This window comes from Peromyscus leucopus, chromosome 16_21, assembly GCF_004664715.2.
Source record: "Peromyscus leucopus breed LL Stock chromosome 16_21, UCI_PerLeu_2.1, whole genome shotgun sequence".
NCBI lineage: Eukaryota > Metazoa > Chordata > Mammalia > Rodentia > Cricetidae > Peromyscus > Peromyscus leucopus.
Genome location: NC_051084.1, coordinates 34,886,123 through 34,908,562, shown reverse-complemented (window position 1 = coordinate 34,908,562; position 22,440 = coordinate 34,886,123). Strand labels below are relative to the sequence as shown.

The 22,440-nt window shown below is 52.1% G+C and overlaps 1 protein-coding gene across 1 annotated transcript in view; it reads left to right on the top strand.

The window, feature by feature from the left end:
* Positions 1 to 10,091: 10,091 nt before the first annotated feature.
* The window catches only part of Chst3 (carbohydrate sulfotransferase 3), a 35,175-nt gene continuing 22,826 nt past the window's right edge, over positions 10,092 to 22,440 (top strand). The window contains exon 1 of the mRNA XM_028886146.2: positions 10,092 to 10,173. The gene's annotated coding sequence lies outside the window, so the exon portion shown is untranslated. The remainder of the gene's footprint in view (positions 10,174 to 22,440) is intronic.

Below are 22,440 nucleotides of genomic sequence, written 5' to 3'. Positions count from 1 at the left end.
AAGACCAGCTGAGACATCCAGCAAGCCAGGAAGCAGCACCCCTCCATGGCCTCGGCATCAGCTCCTGCCTCCAGGTCCCTGCCCTGTTTGAGTTCCTGTCTTGACTTCCTTAAATGATGAACGGTGTGATATGGAAGTGTGAGCCAAATAAACTTTCCTCCCCCAAGTTGCTTTGATCATGGTGTTTCAATCACAGCAACAGAAACCCCATGACAACCCCTCCCCCACCCCACCCATCTCTTGGCTCCTCGGTAACGAAGCCCATCCTGGAGGCTCCATTTCCCACGAACGTCAAAGGCTTTGGGAATCCTTAGGTCCACTTTCCTCCAGCAAAAGCTCAGAGTATCTAGGGCTAAGGATATGCCCTTGGAAGCTGGGCCTGGCGGCCCAGGCCTGTACTCTCAGCACCTGAGAGATCGGGGCAAGAACGTAGGAGTTCAACGCTGTCCTGGTTACACAGGGAGTTTGAGGCCAGCCTGGTCTACATGACACCCTGTCTCAAAAGACCAGAGAGGCCATGGAGATGGTTCAGTAGTAAAGAGCGTGAACTGCACTTGAAGGTGACCCAAGTTCAGCTGTGAAAGGCGTAGGCCACCCCATCCAGCTTGGAACTTTCAAAGTGTAAACTATATTACTTTTTTGAAAAGGAGCTGGCCCAGTGCTGGGCTTCCGGTCTTTTCCGAATCATCCTCTCCCTCTTCTTCCCTATATCCAACCCAGCCCAGGCTCTGATGACTCCATCTCTCACCTTTCCCACGGGCACGCCCTCCAGCCCAAGGGACCCCAGCTGGTCCCTAACCCCACTCACCCCAGTTCTGTACTCTGCACTCACAGTGAATTTGCTAGAGGCAGATAGCTGTGTCCCTGTTCTTTCCAGAGCTGCTTAGAAAGGATTCCGGACCTTCCCTATCTTGCCCCTGCCACCTGTGGTGGGCATGGGAGCTGGCCCTCCCCCTTACCAGCTGCAGCACTTGGGAAAGTGGGCCCTGTACCTCGCCTGGGCAGCACAGTAGAGCTGGCCCTATTGACGGATGCGGGTAACCCCTCCCCCCCAGAACGTGAGCAAGGGAGATCTGGCCCCGCCCCTCATCTACCTTGTGGTGTGGGCAGGGGAGAAATGCCCTTCCCCCTCCCCCCACCCCTTGCTACCTGTAGCAGGTAGGAAACCTGTCCCTGTCCCTCACCAGCTACAGCCCTTGGGAGAGTGGCCTCTACATCTCTCATGGGCAACACAGTAGAGCTGGCCCTGAAGGTGCAGGTGTGGGAGAGCGGACCCTGGGGATGTGAAAGCAGGAGAACTGGCCCCGCCCCTTGCTCATCGCTGCAAGGGGTGAACTCGCCAGGGCAATGCTGGAGAGCTCACCCTGGTAGTGAGGACAGGGGAGAGCTGGCAGGCTGCCCAACCCTGCAACTACCCAGGCCCAGGCCCAGGGTTAAGTGTTGGCCCACCCCAACATCCACCCCACCTGTGATCTGCTGGCGCACAGGAAGGGGTCCAGTCCTGCAGACTCAAAGCTGCAGGATCTCCACAACACAGGGCAGCACTAGGGTATCCGAGGGGAGTCTCAGTGAGGGCCCAGTATCAATGGTGTAGCAGACGCCAGAGACCTCGAACCAGACCAATGACTCATTGCAAAGAACACAAGTAAAGATATTTGGATTTAAAAAAAAAAAAAAAGGATTCTGGATCCTCTGAAGATATAACAGAACCACACCCTCCTCCTCCATTACATCTCCCTCTTGGTTCGGCTAATGTCACACTTCAGCCCAAACAGGTCGTCTTGAGGGCAACTTGAGCTTGCTTATTTTGCTTTGAAAAAGAGTCTCAGCTGGGCGGTGGTGGCTCATGCCTGTAATCCCAGCACTCGGGAGGCAGAGGCAGGTGGATCTCTGTGAGTTCAAGGCCAGCGTGGTCTACAGAGCAAGTCCAGGACAGGCTCCAAAGCTACAGAGAAACCCTGTCTTGAAACCCCCCTCCCCCCCCAAAAAAAAGAAGAAGAAGAAGGAGGAGGAAGAGGAGGAGGAGGAGGAGGAGGAGGAGGAGAAGACGACGACGATGGAGTCTCACGTGCCAAGGCTGACCTTGAACTCTTAGCATCTCATCTTCCCAGGTGCTAGCATCTCAGGGGTACACCAGTATACCCAGTTTATGTGGTTCTGGGGGTTGAGCCCAGGGCTTTGGCATGCTAGGCAAACACTCTACCAACTGAGCTGTATTCTCAGCTGCACATTTAGGTTTTGAGGTTCTGGAGACTGAATGCAGGGCATCATGCATGCAGACGAGTACTCTACTGCTGATCTGTACCTCCAGCCCTTGAAGAACTTTTTTTTTTGAGCCAAGGTCTCAGGTAGTCCAGGCTAACATCGAACTTTCTGTGTAGTCAAGGTTGATCTTGAACTCCCGATCCTCCTATCTCTACTAGAGTGCTAGGATTACAGGTTTGGGATATCACTGAGGCTCAGGTCCCACTTGGCCCGCAGTCCCTGACTTCCTCCAGTCTTGTCCTCCCCTGCCTCCACCCCGGTGGTCCCTCAGCCACTTATAAAATAATCATTCAGAGGCTTGATATTAATTATCAACTGTATGGCTTATGGCAGGCCTCTTGCTAGCTAGCTCTCATAGTTTAACTCAGCCCATCACTATTAATCTATGTATGGTCACGTGTTCCGTGGCTTTACCTGCATCCCATTACATGTTGCTCCTAGGATGGCAGTCTGGTGTCTCTCTCTCCTCTCCTTTCTTCTCTCCGTATATCTGCTTGGATTTCCCGCCTGCCTCTAAGCTGCCTTGCCATATAGGCCAATGCAGCTTTATTCATCAACCAATCAGAGCAACGCATATTCACAGCATATGGAAAAACATCCCACAGCATATCATGTCTAGGATCCTTCTTCTTCTTCTTCTTCTTCTTCTTCTTCTTCTTCTTCTTCTTCTTCTTCTTCTTCTTCTTCTTCTTCTTCTTTTTTTCAGACAAGGTTTCTCTGTGCAGTCTTGGTGCCTGTCCTGGATCTCGCTCTGTAGACCAGGCTGGCCTCGAACTCTCAGACATCCACCTGGCTCTGCCTCCCGAGTGCTGGGATCAAAGGCGTGCGCCCGCCGCCGCCGCCGCCGCCGCCGCCGCCGCCGCCGCCGCCACCACCACCCAGCATGTCTAGGATCCTTAAAGAAAACTTCAAACACATACAGAGTGGTCCAGTGAGCATAGTGGACCTTTCCTCAGCTTCAGTTATCACCTCATGGCCTGTCGAATTTCAGCCACACATACCCACTGCTCCCCAACAAGTGTTTGGAAGAACCCCTGGCCTGCCGCGTGCATCACTTCAACTGTGTTTCAGGATCTAATGCCTAAGATAAGAACTCCTTTTTTTTTTTTTTTTTTTTTTTTTTTTTGGTTTTTCCAAGACAGGGTTTCTCTGTGTAGTTTTGGTGCCTGTCCTAGATCTTGCTCTGTAGACCACGCTGGCCTCGAACTCACAGAGATCCTCCTGACTCTGCCTCCCGAGTGCTGGGATTAAAGTCATGCGCCATGGCCGCCTGGCTAAGATAAGGACTCTTTACCAAACCAGAGTCAGCATGCACTATCACACCCATCCATTTCGTAATCTATCCTGAAATGGTTGAAAACTCCATCAGATGTCATAGCCCACCAAATCATCCTATCGATCTTTAAAAGTAAGTTTTTGTTCTTGAGTCATTTAACCAGTATGTGGTTAAAAGTTAAAACTCCGGATGAGTGGGACAGTTGATCAGCTTGGACTGTTTGGGAGGCCCCCGGGCAGTGGAGCCAGGACCTGTCCTTGGTGCATGAGCTGGCTTTTTGGAGCCTGGAGTCTATGCTGGGACACTTTGCTCAGCCTTGGTGTAGGGAGGAGGGGACTGGACCTGCCTCGGCTGAGTCTGCCGGGCTGCGCTGATTCCCCAGGGGAGACCTTGCCTTGGGGGAGGTGGGAAAGGGGGTGGATTGGGGGGGGAAGGCTGGGGGGGTGGGGCAGGGGGGGTGGGGGTGTCCGTGGCTGATATGGGAAATTGTGTTAATTGTAGGGTGAAAAGATTTTTTTTAATTAAAAAAAAATGAAACCACTGGGTTTCAGTTTCATTAAATAAATAAAATAAATAAATAAATAAATAAATAAAATTAAAATTAAAGACTTTCAAAAGTGAAAAAAAAAGTTAAAATGTAGTGAATAGGGCAGTGAGTCCCTCTTGGGAGGGGTGTGTGTGTGTGTGTGTGTGTGTGTGTGTGTGTGTGTGTGTGTCTTTTCAGATCATTCCAACCCTGACACAGAAGCACATCCTTTTCCCATCCGGCACCTGCTGCCTGGGCAGGGTGTTCAGATCTGCTCATGAGGACACCGAGGGAACAGACAGCTATAAAGCCTGAAATCAATCCAGTCCAGCAGGGCATGGACCGTAACTCCAGGGTGGCTGAGGCAAGAGGACCACACAGCCAAGGCCTGCCTGGATCACAGGTAGAGTTCGAAATTCAAAGCCAGTCCGAGCAACATAGTGACAGCCTGTCTCCAAAATTAAAGAAGGTGGGGGCTGGGTAAGTCAGCAAGATGGCTCAGTGGTTTAAGGCACTTGCCACCAAACCTGATGACCTCAGTTGGATCCCTAGGACTCACATATGGAAGAAGAAAACTGACCGCCATAAGTTGTCTTCTGACCTCTACACTCGTGGTGTGGCTTGTGTGTGCATGCACCCTAAATACATGAATGTTATTTGAAAAAAATTGAAACTCTAAATAAGAGAACTCTACCAGACCTTTAAAGATTTATTTATTTTTATTTGTGTGTGTGTGCCTGTGTGAGTTTGTGTGTTCCACATGCATGCGGGAGCCCACAAAGGCCAGAAGAGGGTGTCCGATCCTGGGGAACAGGAGTTTCAGGAAGTGGTGAGCTGCCTGGAGTGGGTGCTGGGAACTGAACTCCAAACCTCTGCAAGAATTAGTATTATTATTTTTTAAAGTCTGGTGGAGGGGCTGGAGAGACAGCTCATCGGATGGGCCGTAACTTCAGATCTAGGGGATCTGGTACCCTCCTTGGGAACATGCACCCACGTGTGGCATACACACATAAATAAAAAAATGTTTAAAGTTTTTTTTTTGTTTGTTTGTTTTTTGAGACAGGGTTTCTCTGTGTAGCTTTGCGCCTTTCCTGGAACTCACTTTGGAGACATGGCTGGCCTCGAACTCACAGAGATCCGCCTGCCTCTGTCGGCCCGAGTGCTGGGATTAAAGGTATGCATCACTCCTGTCCAGAAAAAACAAAAACAAAAAAAAAATTTTTTTTTAAATTTAAAAAGTGAAAAATAGGCACCGGGTGGTGGTGGCACATACTTTTAATCCCAGCACTCGGGAGGCAGAGACAGGCGGATCTCTGTGAGTTCAAGACCAGCCTGGGCTACAGAGTGAGTTCCAGGACAGGCTCCAAAGCTACACAAAGGAACCGTGTATCGAAAAACCAAAGGGAAAAAAAAGTGAAAAATAAAGGGGAGGTAGATTGGTGACAGCGTACCTGGCTGACCTGTGAGAGACCTCACGCTGAAATCAATCAAACAAACAAAGATAACCTTCCCAACACAATGCCTGGAAACTTCCTTTCCTGTTTCTTTTCATCTGTTTCCTGTTTCCCTCTCTCTAATCCCATCCCCCCCCCTCCTCTCGCCTCTGCAATTTTTTATTTGGTGGTGGTTGTGAAGCCCGAGTCTGTCTTCCATAGAATTTTCCAGAGACTGGATGATGTCAATCTTTTAATGTTAGCCAGGCTGTGGTGGGAGATGTCCTGTAGCACCAGCACTCGAGAGACTGAGGCAGAAGAATTGTCACAAGTGTAGGATCAGCTAGGACAGCATAGTGAGACCTTGTCTCCAGAAACAAACAAGAGCTAGGCATGTTGGTACATGGGAGGGAGAGCAGGAAGAGTTCATGGCCAGCCTCAGCAACATAGCAAATTTGAGGTTAACCTGGGCTAGAAACTCTCTCACAAATGCTTCCAAAGCATGTGCTTTTCCCTGCTCACCAGCCCATTTCCACTGTCAGGGGTTGATTTCTTTTCGGAATAAAGTCCCCCTATTTCTGCTTTTATTTATTTATTTAAAGGGTCACTAGGAAAGCAGAGGCAGGGAGGTCTCTATGAGCTTGAGGCCAGCCTGGTCTACATGGTGAGTTCCAGCCCTGTCTCAAAAAAAAAAAAAAAAAAAAGCCAACAAACAAATTTTAAAACTAGAAGGCGCGGAGCTGGGATGGTAGCATATACCTTTAATCCCAGCACTCCAGGTAAAGCAGGTGGATCCCTGTGAGTTCAAGGCCAGCTTAGTCTATCTACATAGTGTTCCAGGCTAGCCAGAGCTGCACAGAAAAACCCTGTCTCAAAGTACAAGCAAGCAAACATGAACAAGAAAATCCAAGCATGCAAACGAGCCACGCTACTTACCACCACCAAATACAATGTTTTTCTGTACCTTGTATTTCCTTCCTTCCTTCCTTCCTTCCTTCCTTCCTTCCTTCCTTCCTTCCTTCCTTCCTTCCTTGGCAATCTTAGTTTGTAACCCTGACTGGCCCGGAACTCACAGAGATACACCTACCTCTTGCTGGAATTTAAGGTGCGTGCTGCCATGCCCAGCCCATCTTGTGTTTTCTTAAATTAACAGGGTTAATGAGGTATCTTGCTCCTCCACCTCGATTACCCTCTTCCTCCTCTTTTTCCACCCCACCCTCCCCCGTTCCTCCTTTTTCTATGGTAGCCTGGACCACTGCTCTCGCTCCTTTGCCCCTTGTGCTATCCACTTATGCCTGGCTGGACAGACGATACCTCAGGGTTAGGGATGTCATGTTAGGTGTGGCCATGGGGTTTACTTTAGCCAGACACAGGCAGAAGCGTTCAGTGAGTGTGTGTGTGTGTGTGTTTTCTCATGTATCTTCTGCTCTTTTTATCTATTTTGAGAAGAGCACATACCAGTGCAGTTACATGCAGAATGTGGATCTATGCAAAAGAGACCGGAACTCACCCAGAGATCCGGTTTGTCCCAAGTTCTGCCATTCCCTGCGTGAAACAGAACCCACCTGCAAGATCTCCCTATATAGCCTTGGCTGTCCTGGAACTTACTATGTAGGCCAGGCTGGCCTCAAACTCACAGAGATCCTGTCTCTGCCTCACAAGTGCTACAACTAAAGGTGTGTGCCACTTGTTTTGAAGCATTTATTTATAGATTAATTTGAGACATTTATAATTATTGTATATATAATATACATTATAATATTATGATGGTTATTTATAATTAATTTGATACAAGGCCTTGCTATATATCCCTGGCTGGCCTGTAACTTACTGCAATGCTCCTGCCTCAGCCTTCTGAGGGCTGGGGTTACAGATGTGAGCCACCATGCCTGGCTAGTTCTTTCCGTTTTTCAGATAGTGGGGTGGGAGGGGGGAGGGGAGGAAGAGTGGGGAGCCACTCCTTAGTTGAGTGATGCTGTTCACTGATCTTGGAGAGTATTTTAGGATGGAAGTTCTTTCAGTGGAGTGCTTGGCTTTGACCTTTGCACTCACTGGCAAGTCAGATGCCTTCACTGAAGTCCCAGCTGCCCCGCTATCCCAAAGCCTGGTGAATGAGTGTTTCCCATACCTCCTGAGCATTCCAGATCAGGGCTTCAGCTCAAAGAGCAGGGTGGGGTCAGAGAGGCAGCTGTCACACATTGTGCGCCTCTGGTGTCCTCTGTGGTCTTGATACTTTCCCTCAGCCTGGAGTGGGTACCATGCTTTCTCACTTCATTTGTTTAGAGCAGTGGTCCTCAGCCCTCCTAACTCTGTGACCTTTTAATACAGCTCCTCATGTTGTGGTGACCCCCAACCATAAAGTTATTTTCGTTGCTACTTCATAACTGTAATTTTTCTGCTGTTATGAATCATTGTGTAAATATCTGATATGTCTGATGGTCTTAGGCAAGCCCTGTGAAAAGGTCATTTGTGAAAGGGTCATCCCACAGGTTGAGAACCACTGGTTTGGATATATATCTCTGTTTTCACTAGTGTCTGTAATAAGCTGATGACGTAGTTCTGTCTTTTAAAAATTATTTTGAGACAGGGTCTCATATATTCGAGGCTGGCCTTGAACTCCCTATAGCAGAGCATGACCTTGAACTTCTGATTCTCTTGCCTCCATCCCCCAAGTTCTGGGATTACAGGTGTACACTCAAGTTTTTGTGGTACTGGAGATCGAACCCATAGCTTTGGGTGTACTAAACAAGCACTCTATCAACTAAGCTACATTTCCAGCCTGACAGTTCTAACTTTTGACCTTTTGTGTACTCTCAAATTTCTGGCTGATAAACTCCCAAGATTCCCCGTGTTCCCCAAGGGAAAGCTTTCTGTATGAGGCCAGCAGATAGGGTTTAGTGGATCTCATTGACAGTTTCTTAAGGGTGGTGGGCTAACCTAAAAGACATAGTAGGGCTGTGTGTGTCTGTGTGTGTGTGTGTGTGTGTGTGTGTGTGTGTGTGTGCGCGCGCGCGCGCGCACACAGCCCCATAGAAGAGCTTGGTGACTGACTTTCGGGCAGAGTCTAATCAGGGATCAATGCAGAGAGAGGAAGCTAGGGAGATCCCCAGAAGTGAGCTGGGTCTGAATTTCCTCCACTTCCGGTCTCTCCGACAGGCTGCAGAACACAGGCAGCCCCCAGTGAGGGTTTTCTGTAGAGAGCAAACTGGAGGTCTCACCTCATAGTGAAGGGCACTTTGATCAGGCCCCTGCTATCCAGCAGGTTGGCAGAGTCTACCAGCCTTCTAATCAGGGACCTGAGAAGACGGTCCCGGACTGGCCTGGGTCCCACTCCGTTCTGTCTCTTTATCTGCTGCCTCAAGGCTGTGAACTTCATTTTCTGACATAAATGGTCAGCATGACAAAGGGGAACCAAGGACAGATTTGTAAGGTTCTTTTTATTTATGTATTTACTTTTAAATTTTTTTTTCTCACTTCTCCTTTATAGAAAATTGCCCATTCTATCCAAACCTTACAAGAGCCCATGAAATGTCAGGAAGGCTGCCTTAGGCCTGAGTTTAGCTGGAGGCAGAGGGCTATGAAGTCCGGGGAAGAAAGTTGGGCAGGGCAGCATCATGGACAGACTAAGTCACCAGGATTGGAACACATAACTTGAGAGTCTGCCTGTGTTCCAATTCTGAGCCCTTTACAGCTGTCTTAGCGAAATGGGCCTTTGTACAGACCCAGCACTTCTCTCTACACAGAGGTGACATGCCCCCCACCTCAGGGGTGCCAGCAGTCCAAGGGGATCTTAAGATAATGCCAAGTAGCTCCAGCGCCCTCTGCGCACCTTGGCTGGGACCATTCCTGCATCTTACCCCAGGGGGTATGTGAGAAAGCACTAAGGGCACTTCAGTGACCTGTTGCTGCCCAGGGAAGGAGTGCGGCGACTTTCTGAAATCCCTGGGAGCGTCCTTTAGCGTCCTCTGCCACAGAGGGACAGGAAGATCCTTACATTCAGCCCTGAGAGTGGGCAACAGCTTGGGGGTGCAGCAGGGTAGCTCTCCCTGAACTGCTTCCCTGGGGCTCAGAGCTCCACCCTGCCTGGTCCTCAAGGGTAGAGATCGGAGCAGCCCGGGCGAGTCTCCGGGGACGCGGCCTCGTCGGGAACAAAGGCCCGCAGAGGGGTCGTGGAGCGCGAGGCTCCCGGGGGGCGAGGCGGGGGCTACTGCCCTTCCTCCCGGCTCCTCCCTCCTCCCTGCGTCCTCCGCCTCCTCCATCCTCTTGGAGAGGCCGGGTGGGCGGCCGCGCCAACTTCACTGAACGCCCCAAAGTTGCCGGGTGCGCGTGTGGAGTGAGGCGGGGAGCGCGGTGGAGGGGCGCGGGGCTCCCAGAGCCTTGGCTGCCATACAGGAGGCCGCCGCCGACCGCTAGCGGGATCGGGGTCCTGGGCAGGACCGATCGCTCGCCGGCTAGGACACCGCCCGCCTGGCGCCGCTTCCCGCCCAGCCAGGGGACCGGCCCGGCCGCGCCTCCCTCCCGGCACTCGCCCGGGACGCAGAGTGGGCGCTGTAGGGAGCGCGGCCCCAGCATCTTCCGAGCGGAGGGCGCAGTCGGGGGCGGATGCTGCCCGCGCTGGACGCGGGCCTCCGGAGCATCGGATCCGCCCGCCGAGAGGAGGAGGCTCGGCTGGGGTAAGTGGGGCGCCCGCGTCCCGGCACCGCCTCCTGGGCCCCAGCCGGGAGCCGACCGCATCCCGGAGCGCGCGCCAAACTTTGGGAGAAGAAGGGGACCGGCGGAGGGCGGGAGGGGAGTTCCCTGAGCGAGGAAAACCCCCTGCTGCCAGATTCCCATCTGCCTGGTACCCACACCCGGGTCACGGCACGAGCCACAGGCGAGGATCTCAGCACCGTCACACGGACCACCCTGCACACTCCAAAATGCACACTTCTGGGAGCGCAGGGTTGGGACTTTTAAACCAGGTTGGGTTCTTGGCTGTCCCCGCAGCTCCTTCCACCATGAAAGGGAGCTCCCGCCCCTCTCCCCGCCCCCCACCAAACGCCACATCAGGGGACCACTAACTCTCTGTGCTTTGGAAAGTCGTGACTGGGACCCACTGAGGCCCATGAACGGGGAGGTCAGAAGCAGACACCGCCGTCTCCGGGGCTAGCAAGGGCGGATTTGGTGTGGAAATTCGGTGTCTGGGTGTGCGCAGCCCTTCCGGAGCCGAGGTGGGGTGACCCGAGCCAGTGATTCAGAAACTTTTCAGGAGTTCTTCTGGGCTGGGGTCTTTGGGCTGTGAGGAAAAGGCTGCGTGCTGGTGCTGCGCTTGACATCTGCGTGGTGGCCGTGACAGGGCCTAGCAAAGAAGCAGAGACCCTCCCCCCACGGCGGATGTACTTCCTAGGAGGGATTTCCAGGGGAGGGGGGGGTCCCAGCAATGGGCCATATATGTGGGGCCATGGATTGAGCTGAGATCAAAAGTCAAGCCTGTTGGGAAGACGATTGTTCCTTACACCAGGATACTAGTATCCTGTCGTGTCCCACGGATCTTCTTGAGCCTAGTGCAGTCCAGGGCACAGTCTTAGTCCGTGCCTGCCAGACGGCTGATGGCACCGGTAATGAATGCATTGTGGATTTGGTGTGAGCGGAGCCCGGTCAGCCTCAGCTGAATGAGGAAAAGGCCTGGCTGGCTGAAGGAAGCCCCACCTGGTCTCTTCTGGGAAGAGACAGACCCAAGTGGTATGTCCCGCCATGCCTCATGGTCACCTCTCCCTCCCCAGAACAAGAGGAAGGTTCCATTTCAGCATCTGGCTATGTGGGGATGGGATGGGACTGGAGAGGTTGTAAGCCGTTTGGCAGACACAGGGAGCTCTGGACAGTTATGAGTCGTTCCATGAGTGGCCCCATGCCCTCGCCATGGGGGCAGGTGAGTTCGTGGGAAAGAGGCTAGTGGGCACATGCTGGGATGGAGTCCCCGGGACACGCGGAATTTGGGTCATCTACCCCTGCTGGCTCCTGCTAGCCTGGCTGGAGAGAGGTGGCTACAAGCGTCTTCCAGCAGGGGCTTGGCTTGGTGGTAGCACGTGACAGTGGTGGTGAGGGGTGACCACGATCCCTGTACTGTGTATCCGTGTCTGTTCTTCTGTGACAGTGGGTGTGAGCTGCCCACGGGGGCAGAAACATTCCTTTTTTCCTGGAACTGGGGCTGCCAGCAGTTTGGGACGGACAGTTCACAAAGATGGGGGGGTGGTCTCGGCCTGTCACTGGGAAGAAATATGTCAGTCCCCGATCCTGTTCCTGAAGACTATTGAGTAGCAGCAATGTACACTCCAGGGCTCTAAATGCCAGGATTAGTAAGATGCCCGCATAGTGCCAGGCCTGTGGTCGCAGAGGAAAGAGGAGGGGATTGTGCATGGCTACCCCAATTCTGGGTAGATTACAGTAGCCGGTCCCCTCTCATCCCCCATGCGCCCTTTGTCATGGCTTCTGGAGCCTCACAGATACTGTCCCCTTAAGCCATTACATTCTTCCAGCGCTTCCATCTCTTCCTTTTTACAGATGGGAAACTGAGCCTCAGAAAAATTAAATAGCCCTCAAAGTCACCCAGCTAGTAAGAGACCAAGCCAGGATTTGAACCTGGGAAGTCTGACTTCAGAATTGTGCTGGCTTACACCATGCCAGCCTGTCTGTATTGGCCTCCATAGCATCAAGGGAGAAACACCGGTGATCCTTTCTAACCTGGTTCTGTGGCCTCTGACTGCCTATCTCTTCCCACAGTCTCTGTGGAGCCATGGAAATCAAAGACTGGGTGGTACCTAGCTCTTGGAGCCTTCCATGTGGCTCTGGAAGCTGGAGGTCTGGGTGTGAGTGCATGGGGCATGGTATAGTAACTCCATGAAAGGCAACTCCCAACTCAACTGAGAATAGAGACAAGAACTGTCCCTCACGACTGTCCTTTGGTTGAACTGTCAGTCACCTGCCCTTAAGTGGGTCCCCTATCCTCCTTCCCCCACCCCCTTTGCCCCTTGAGAGCATAAAGTTTTATCTGAGGAAGTTATTCCTCACCCTGCCACTTCCCTGGTGGTGAACATAAGGGGTCCTGGTCGTGGCTGTCCTAACGACTATACCGTGTGCCTTGCGGAGCTGGAGTCTTCAGACCGTCAGAAGGGATAGGTGGGGCAGAGCCAGGCAGCTGGGGTGGGGGTGGGGGGGGGATAGCAATGGCTCACCTTGTCCCCAGCTGTGATTGTGTGCACAGGGTCCACAGAACATCCGCTCTCTGATCCCATTGGGCACAAGAGGACATGAGGACCGAGAGTGGATGTCTAAACTCATGAGCTGGGGACCTGTTGCCACACTGACTCAGTACCCGCCCCCCTGCAGATGCCTAGGCTGGGCATCTGGGGTTTTAGAATATCTAATATCCTGTTCCTCCAATTTCTGAGGGTTAGGATCACTCCTTCAGGGGCAGGATTTTTGTCTACCCAGAGCCTCTGATGTGGCATCCACGGTATGAGAAAAGTAGGTAGCCTTAAAAGGATGCAAGAGGCCTTGGGTGAATGTAGGGCACCAGGAGCCTTCTGCCCCAACTTGGCAGAGTGGACATGTTGGATGGAGAAAGGAGGACTGGGAATGAAGACCATCCCACCGAGGACAGGGGCTGGCCATCTTTGTCCCTTCATCCCCCATCTTGGGGCCTGGCACGTGAGGGAGCTGGGAGTTGGGAATGTTATCAAGTGATGGGTCAAGCGGAGAAGGACCATGACCATGCCGTTGCTGGGAAGCTTCCCCGAGGGCATCTTCTCTGCTGGAGATGGCTCAGAGAGGTAGAGTAACCTCCAGTCTCAGGAAGCCACATTTCAGCAGCGCTTTAACAGGACCGATTTTTATCACCCTTTCTTCTCTGAGGCCTGAGGAGAGGATGAGAAGCCGCCTGCCCTGCTCCAAATGCATGGATTCCACAGCTGGGTGTGGGGGGTGGGGAACAGGGTGTTGGTCTCTGCAGGCTCAGGCACCTTCCGCCTCCATTGTCCCAACTCTAGCTGCTTATTCCTGGTCCCCAGCCAGTGTGGAGGGAGGAGCTGGCCAGGGGGATCCCCTCCGTCCGTTTCTAGCATCGGCCTGGCTCCTCCCGAGTGCTGCTACCTTCTCACAAAGATGGCTGTGTGCTGCAGAGGGTTTCTCTAAACTCCGGGCAATTCATCACCAGGGAAGTCTGTGGGAAGTCTGGAGGAAGTGTGGAAAACCAACAAAACCAATTTCCCACTTAGCCACCCCTGGTGGCCACAAGTAAATAGCCACTTCTGGGGCCAGCCTGGACTGCCGGAGGGTTATGCCTGCCTTTCCCTGCCCCGCCCCATCCCCTTCACTTCAAAAGCTGGGGAGAGCATCTTGGCCAGGCTCATTCTTGAGCTGCTGGACTAGATGCTGGTGGTCGGGGTCAGGCAGAACTTGGGCGAGAAAGGACAGCCTAGAGCAGCTCAGCTCTGTCTGGGTGAGTACGTCTGTAGTCTGGGAGGAAGGCGGCTACTTTGGAGGGTGGAGAACACCCGGGCTCTTTGCCAGCTTTGGGGCATTTCACACATCGCTTCAGGGTGGGTGGACCAAAGTTAATTTTCAGGTCACATCTTTCTCCGAGGTGGGGCCCACTTGTGAAAAGACTTTTAGGGACCATGTACTCATTTCCTTTGTATATGTCCTGGATTGACAAAACTGTCCCAGAATTGGGTCCGTTGGGGCTGGGTGGTGGTGGGAGGTCACCCACGGCTTCACGGAGAGCAAGCACTAAGTGGACTTTCTGGGTCTTTGAGACAGGTAGCTGACCCTCTGATGGTAACTGCAACTTATCAGTGAACTGAAAGTTCACACACCATAAGAAATGGAGGTGGGCTCTAGGTGAAGGCAGGTTCCCAGTGCCCAGGATATCCAACTCAGGGCCAAGAAGAGTTCCAGAGCCTTCTCCTGTGTGACTGTGTGAGCTTAGTCTATAGACTAAGGACTAAGTCTATAGACATTTCGGGAGCCTGGGAGAAGGGCATTGCCTGAGGGTGCTCAGTACTGCCGCCACCAGGCTGCTGGAGAAGGGAGTCATAGGGTGGGTTCCATATTCTGCAGGCTTTTCCTCCTTTGGTGTTGGGGGTGGAACTCAGGGCCTTACACACTCACTGGGCAAACTCTCTACCAGTGAGCCCCCTCCCCAGACCCACCCTGCAGACTTGGTGGAGAGGAAGGGCTGGTCAGGCCCACAACCTCATATAAACCATTTCACACTGGGCAAAAATGCATGTACACACACACACACACACACACACACACACACACACACACGTATGCCTTCACACAAAAAAATATTAAGTAAACACAAAACGTGTAGATAGACTCCAAAAACATTTATAGGCACAAATGTCTACAAACCCAGGCCCCCAAATTCAATGCCATATTCATTTTTCAGGTAAACTATGTGATACTTAAGAACAGTTTTTGGCGAGCTATTTAATCCTTTCATCCTTTCTCGGTCTATAAGAAGGGACCGGGAACAGTGCCCTGGTGTGGCTGACTGTTGTGAGTCCCAGTGTATATAGAGGTTAGAACTGGACACAGTGAATGCTAGATATGTTATTACTGGCATCCTCCTGGCACACCCCTGTGCCATCTGTCTATAGAGCTGAGGGTACAGGGCATCCCAGCGATCCCCACATGTCAGTGATGACATGATCCACTGATGAACCCTGGGTCTCCGGGATAGGAGCATCTCCTTGTGTTAGACTATCAACTAGAATCTATTAGGAAGACTGCCTTGTCTACCCACGGGCAGCTCCAACAATGCAGGAGCAAACCCCTCCGAGAGTTAGTGGAATTCCTTCAGCGGCAGTTTAAAAACGGGGTTACATGGAATTCCCAGTTTAGCCAGGGAAGCCTGCAAGGCCAGAGGCAGGTGGGGCTGCAGACCCTGTTCCCCTGGATCTCATCTACGTAGTGAACTTCTGAGCACAGTTCTGGGTCACAGCTGGGTATAGTGGGGCATGCCGGTAATCCCAGCACTCTGGGGGGAAACGCAGGAGAATCAGGCGTTCAAGGCCATTCTTGGCTACAAGGAGACTTTGAAGCCAGTTTGGGCTATGAGACCCTGGAGACAGAGAGAGATGGGTGGATGGGTGGGTGGGTGGATGGATGGATGGATAGATAGACAGACAGATAGATAGATAGGGACACACACACACACACACACACACACACACACACACACACACACACACAGAGATATCACAGATCACAGCCTAGATAGTACCAGTGCCTCTGCGGGATGATGGGCTTCTGGTATGCACCTGGTGTTCACATCCAGGTGCCTGTGCCAGCTCCACTCTACCTGGGAGCTGGCCCCACCCATACGCTCCCCTCCCCTCACTGCTGCCCAGTCTCCCTTCCTCTCCAGCTGTCTCGCCATCTGCAGGATCCTGGAAAGCGCTAGTGTGGCTGAGCCAAAGCAATGCTAGCTGAGGAAACATTTTGCAAATAAATGTTCCCCACCCCCGCAGCTGCAACTGCGCTAATTTTCAGCAAAGAATTTCACAGCTCGAAGCACACCACTCCGGGCTGGCTGGCCTGGCTGGGCTGGCTGTGGTCTTCAGCTCCCCTCTGGAGACAGCCAAAGGCCTGAGTGCTAAGGGCAGATGCCCAAGTCTGAAGAAACTCCAGGGAGCCATTTGACCCAAGAGGGAGATCATCTCCTCAGAGAATGAGTGGACCTCCTCTGGCCCATTCGCAAATGCTAACTCCCTGGGTTGCCAACTCCTTCTGCAGCTTGCTTTGATGTCTGACGGCAGGGTCCACAGGAACTAGAAGCTGCAATAGTTGCTATGCCAGATCCATTCCACATGCCCTCACTGACTTCCCAGGAAGCTCCCGAGCTGGTCACCGGCACCACCACCATTTTCAGGCTGTGCCGCCCACATCCACGGCTGGCAAGCTAGCAGATCTTTACCCTACCATGACGCCACCAGTGTGTATTTGTCCTGATGTGGCTGTACCTAGAGGAAGGGGTCGGAACGTGCCTGAGGATCCAACTGAGGAACCAGCTCCAGGGGGTTGGTGTCACATGTCACTGTGGGCACCTCAGGAGGAGGTATAGTTCTGGCTCCCTGGGTCTGACCTGGCATCCATTGGCCAGCCCCAGTTGGCATTTTCAGATCATACAGCAATCTCTATCAAGCCTACTATCTGCATCAGTGACTTAATAAGCCAAGAGGAGAGGGCCAGCCAAGGTCTCAGTTTCCCCATGGCCATTCCAATAATGCAGAGCCCTGGGTGGCTTCCATGGCTTGTGATCTGTGGAACACTTCCTCTTCTGTCTGCACCTGATCTCCCGTCTAGACTTCCAAGCCTCCCCTCATTCCCTGGGCACACAGCCTGCACTCCACAGCCCCTTTTGGCTGCCCAGGACACCCCCTCCGGCTCTCCTTCCCCTTGGCATGCTTCCCCTTGGCATGCATGCCACTCTCTCGTGGAAGCCCGGCTGGGTAGCCCCCATCGCATGGGTGGCTGTTAGTTCTGTGGCCAGTGGTCTCAGCTGGGTAGTGACTCTTGACAACAGGATGGTCCTGCCCTACTCATCTGTGTCTCCTGTGCTGAGAGCATTGTCCCATGGCATGCTGGGAGCATACTGTGTGGTGTCTGAGTACAGAATGGACAGGCTGTAGATGTGAAGCAGGATTCGGAGGGAAGCAGCTGCCAGAGATGGTAGGCCGCTCCAGGCCAGGATGATCCTGCTAGGGAGTAGGCAAAGGGTAGTCATGGTAAATGGGAGTGACAGGGAATGGCAGGGGGAATATATGACCTGTCTATTTATTACTCAGTGAGACCTGGGCGAGGATCCTGAGGATAGACCTGAAACCCTTGAGAGGTTTCTCCATCCACCCATCCACCCATCCACCCATCCACCCATCTATCCATCCACCCATCCATCCACCCATCTATCCATCCACCCACCCATCCATCCACCTATCTATCCATCCATCCATCCATCCATCCATCCATCCATCCATCCATCCATCCACCCACCCACCCATCCATCCATCCACCCATCCATCCACCCACCCATCCATCCATCCACCCATCCATCCACCCACCCATCCATCCACCTATCCATCCACCCATCCATCTCTGCCTGCCTGCCCAGGATACCTCTTTGTGCTATGCTGCTGGTTCATGAATGGGTGCTCACTAGGCTCTGCTCAGCCCCATAAGCCCTCAGTACCCAGTCCTGTCCTCTCTGTAGGTGCTCATTCAACCTTTGCATGGTCTAATCCTGATCTCCAGGCAATGCAGGCCTCTGGGGCTGTTGTTTCTTTGAGGAAACTGAGGCATAGGGTGGGGAGGAGCCACTTGCTTTGTGGTTGCACATGTAGTTCCCAGTTTGTTCTTTTAGAAGTTGTGGGGCTGGATTTTGGGGTTCAGGGATCTCACAACTTGTCTTACCCAACACTTGCATAAGGTGGACTGGTGATCATGGAAGGTCCTTCTTTCTGGGAAAGAGATGAGAGGGGCATCATGTGTGCTAAGGACTCAAGAAGGCTTTCCTCATGCAGGAAGCCCTAGAGAAACACAGAGATGAGGACATTCAGATGGGCTGCCTGCAGGGCCAGAGAGGAGTGCCGCCAGGCTGACCTGTTCACAGGATGCAAGAAGAAAAGACAAAACAGGATAGTGTCTATACACACAGACTCTACAGTCAATCTGCCTGCCTGGGAAGTCCTGCTCACCCTTACTGGCAGTGTGGCCAGGGCCAAATTGCTGAACTTTTCTGTGCCTCAGTTTCCCCACTAATGGAACTCAGCATATAGGGGTTATGTGAGAATAAGCTGTAAGGCTTTTTCTTATTGCATTTATTTATTTACTCTGTGTGTGTGTGTGTGTGTGTGTGTGTGTGTGTGTGTGTGTGTGTGTGTGTGTGTGGTGTGTGTGTGTGTGTGTGCCAGAGAAGAACTTGCAGGAGTCAGGCAGGACTTGTGTGTCTTGGAGATTGAACCCGGGTGCCAGGCCTGGCCCCAGGCACCTGAGCCATTTCTCACCAACTCTAAAACATTTTTATACAAGTGCCTAGAGTTGAGCCTAGTACACAGCATCAAGCAAGGTGAGCTGTTTTATATACAGATGTGTGTGTGTGTGTGTGTGTGTGTACATTTATAGATATGTAATATGCACATATATTTTTTTTCTTTGGGTGTTTTGAAATAGCTATGAAGTCCTAGCTAGGCTAGAAGCCTTCTATGTAGACCAGCTTGGTCTCCAACATATGGCCATCCTCCTGCCTTGGCCTTCTAAGTGCTGAGATTATAGGTATGTGCCACTATGCCTGGGTATGAATTTTTTAAAACAGTTAGGAAGTAAACTGAGTCTGTATCTTACCTCCCATTAGATGTCATCCTTGGCACGACATCCTTTGCAGCATGCTACATGCTTGATGTCCTCACTGAGCCCTGTTCAACCTATCAAGGTTGACAGCAGTGTGTCGTTTCTCAGATGAGCAAACCACAGCGCAGAGGGAGACAGAGTAGCCCTGCCTGAGGCTACCAAGCCGTAGGGACTCAGAGCCAGGCCTGACTCCCTGGGTTTATCTGGGTTTAGGTCTCTCCTCACAGTGGAGCTTAGAAAGGCTAGCTGAGACAGCCGGAGGCTGTGCCCAGGACCAGTGTATAGAGACTAGGGTTGTGAGTCCCCAGAGCAGGGAGGATGGAAGGTGACAAGAGAGAGGAGCCCGGAGGACTCAGAGCAGGATAGCCTGGAGGCCACAGTATAAAGCTCGCTATTCATAGCCCAGGGCAAACCATTGAGTCATTGGGTGGAAAATCTGACATCACTACATCCCTCTGTCTGCTGCCTACCTGCCTGTCTGCCCTTCTTGGGTTTCCTGGAGACCTCAGTGTCCATAGTCCTACCAGGGTGGGAGGGCGGGTTTCCACCCCCGGGTGGCAGGGGCCACAACCTGCCTTGCATTCTCCTTCCCAGCCTCGGTCTCCCACCTTCCCACCTTTCCTATTGTTCTGTGAGGAGTCCAGGCCAGCATCATGGTGCCCAACTTGTGTGCTGAATTTTCAGAGTCTCTCTTCCTTGAGAAAGCTGTCTGGTCTCCTATTAGAGTCCGTGTTTTCTTGTTTGTTTGTTTGTTTGTTTGTTTTTGGAGACACCAGGCTGGCCTCAAGCACTATCTAGCCAAGAATGGCCTTGAATTTTTTTATTCCATCTCCTAAATGTTGGGATTACAAGTGTGGGTCACCATGCCTGGTTTTATGGGCTGCTGGGTATTGAACCCAGAGCCTTGTACATGCTAGGTATATCTCTACCCACTGAACTACATGTCTAACCTAGGGGTCAGTGTTAAGAAAGTGAAGCTGGTGGGCCTTGTGCCCAACAGTAAGCTGTGTCCTAGATGGGAGTGAGAATTTGATAATCAAGCCCCTGTTTCCAAGGATGCAGCTGAGTGTCTGAGAGACTTTTGTTTCAGCATCTTTGGCCAACTGCTTTATGTGCCTCAATCTAATAGCATTTTGCGGATGCCAACAATGAGACCCAGGGTAGTTCCCATGTCTGGATGGGCCGCTGTTCACTTCCCTAGAGACTGTGGACCCAGGCAGGAGGTGGCACAGAGCCGCGGCTTCTCTGATCATGGGAAGTCTGTGGATACGAGAGTTGGGCGACGGATTTGTTTAAACCCTTGCTGATTCTTCCATCAGGAAGGCACATTCTCCATGTGTCAGAGGGAAGCCTGTCCAGGGTTTGGTGGGTCAGACCTGGAAAAAGAATATGAGTCAGGCTGGGGCGGAGTGCCAGCTTCCTCGGCCCAGGCTGTGGGTATAGGATGCCAGGCTGCTGCAGCTGCTGCTGGAACTCAAAGCTCCGTTCCTGCTGCCCTCAGCCAGAGGCGGGAAAGGGGTCTGTGCCAGCTCCATACAGAATGGCACCTTTACACCCTCCAACCACCTTGCAGGGGAGACCCAGTTAGCCTGGTTTTCCATTTGAGAACACCGAGGCAGGGAGGCGTTTCTGACTGAGCCCCCATAGCTGGAAGGAGAAGGAGGAAGGAGACCTGAGTCCCCTCCCTGTATACACAAGGACCGAGGGTCACTTTCTTCCTGGAGGCAGGGGCCAGCATGGCCCTCTGACAAAGGGCAGTGATGGGCTCTTTGGTCCTCTCTCCTTTACACTTTATTCTTTAGTCACCCATACAGGTGTGAGTCCAGAGAGCACCTGCTGGAATTCGCAGGTACTTGTGTCCAGGGACAAAGAACTGAAGCAGAACTACATGAACAGAGGAGACAGAGATGATTTATTTAAAAAGAGAAAGGTACCAGGTGGCGGCGGCAGTGCACACCTTTAATCCCAGCACTCGGGAGGCAGAGGCAGGCGGATCTCTGTGTTCCAGGCCAGCCTGGGCTACAGAGTGAGTTCCAGGACAGCCAGGGCTGCATAGTGAAACTCTGTCTTGAAAAACAAACAAATGAGAGAGAGAGAGAGAGAGAGAGAGAGAGAGAGAGAGAGAGAGAGAGAGAGAGAGAGACTCCTGAAAGTGGAAATGGGTCAGAGAGTTGGGAGAGGTTTGAAACTCGAAGAATACTGGGCTGCAGGAGCCCCTGACCCTTGGCTTGTACGGGCCAAACTGTAGATTCCTGTAGCTAGAGTTTTCCTGCCTGGCCCACAGTCAGGACAAATCTCTGTCACCCGCCAGTCCCACAGCCGCTCAGACCCAACCAAGTAAACACAGAGACTTATATTGCTTACAAACTGTATGGCCGTGGCAGGCTTCTTGCTAACTGTTCTTATAGCTTAAATTAACCCATTTCTATAAATCTATACCTTGCCACGTGGCTTGTGGCTTACGGGCATCTTCACATGCTGCTTGTCATGGTGGCAGCTGGCAGTGACTCCTCTCACCTTCCTGTTCTCTCAATTCTCCTCTCTGTTAGTCCTGCCAATACTTCCTGCCTGGCCACTGGCCAATCAGTGTTTTATTTATTGACCAATCAGAGCATTTGACATACAGACCCTCCCCCAGCAGATTCCCACTTAGCAACGATCATAGATGATAAGTATATGACAGAGTGGGATTCTGCAGCACCCCCATGCTAACTCTGGTCCCAACTATTTTCCAGGTTGTACCTCCATTAAAAACAGGAAGCTCTGTGGAGTAGAATTTGAGTTGCCTTCCAAGGGGACAGGTGGCTGGGGCTGGGGACTTGGGCCTGCAGAGCATAGGTAAAACCCTAAGTTTGATCCCAGAGCTACCAAGTAAATTTAAAAAAAAATGAAGAACTAAAACCAAAACCAAACCAAACAAAAATCCCCGATATTATTGGTTGCCTGTGTAGACCGTCCTGAATGCCCCAGCCAGGCATAGGAATGGGAATTCACCATGTAACCTTTTCAACATTGTACCAGGGACAACTCTTACTTGTCATAAAAGTTAAAAGAACAAACAATAAAATAAAAAGCAAGACCAGTTCCTGCCTGCCTACTAAGGGGACGGCATGTCTCTCTAAAGTCCAACTCTCCTGTTTTACAAGCCTTTCTTGTTTTTAAATGAATCTCACAGAGCCCAGGCTAGCCTCAAAAGCCGTGAAGCCAAAGATGACCTTGAATTCCTGATCCTCCTACCTCCACCTCCGAAGTGCTGAGATCACAGGCTCGCACCACCATGCCTGGCTCTCAGAAAAGCCATTTAAATAGGCCTTGAATTTATGAGGAGATACCCTAGAATCGGACGCCAACGGGGAAGATTAGGGGACAAACGGAAGCTGCCCCGATAACTAACGAAAGCCAGCCTTCAGCACAGCGCAGAGAAGCAAGGACTCTCCAGAAATTCCAATGTGGTGACTGAGCAGAGGCAGAGAGGAGGGGAGACACGGGCCTGGGTGGTTTTACCACGCCGAATCCCACAAGGACTAGGGGGTGGGGAGGATGGAGAC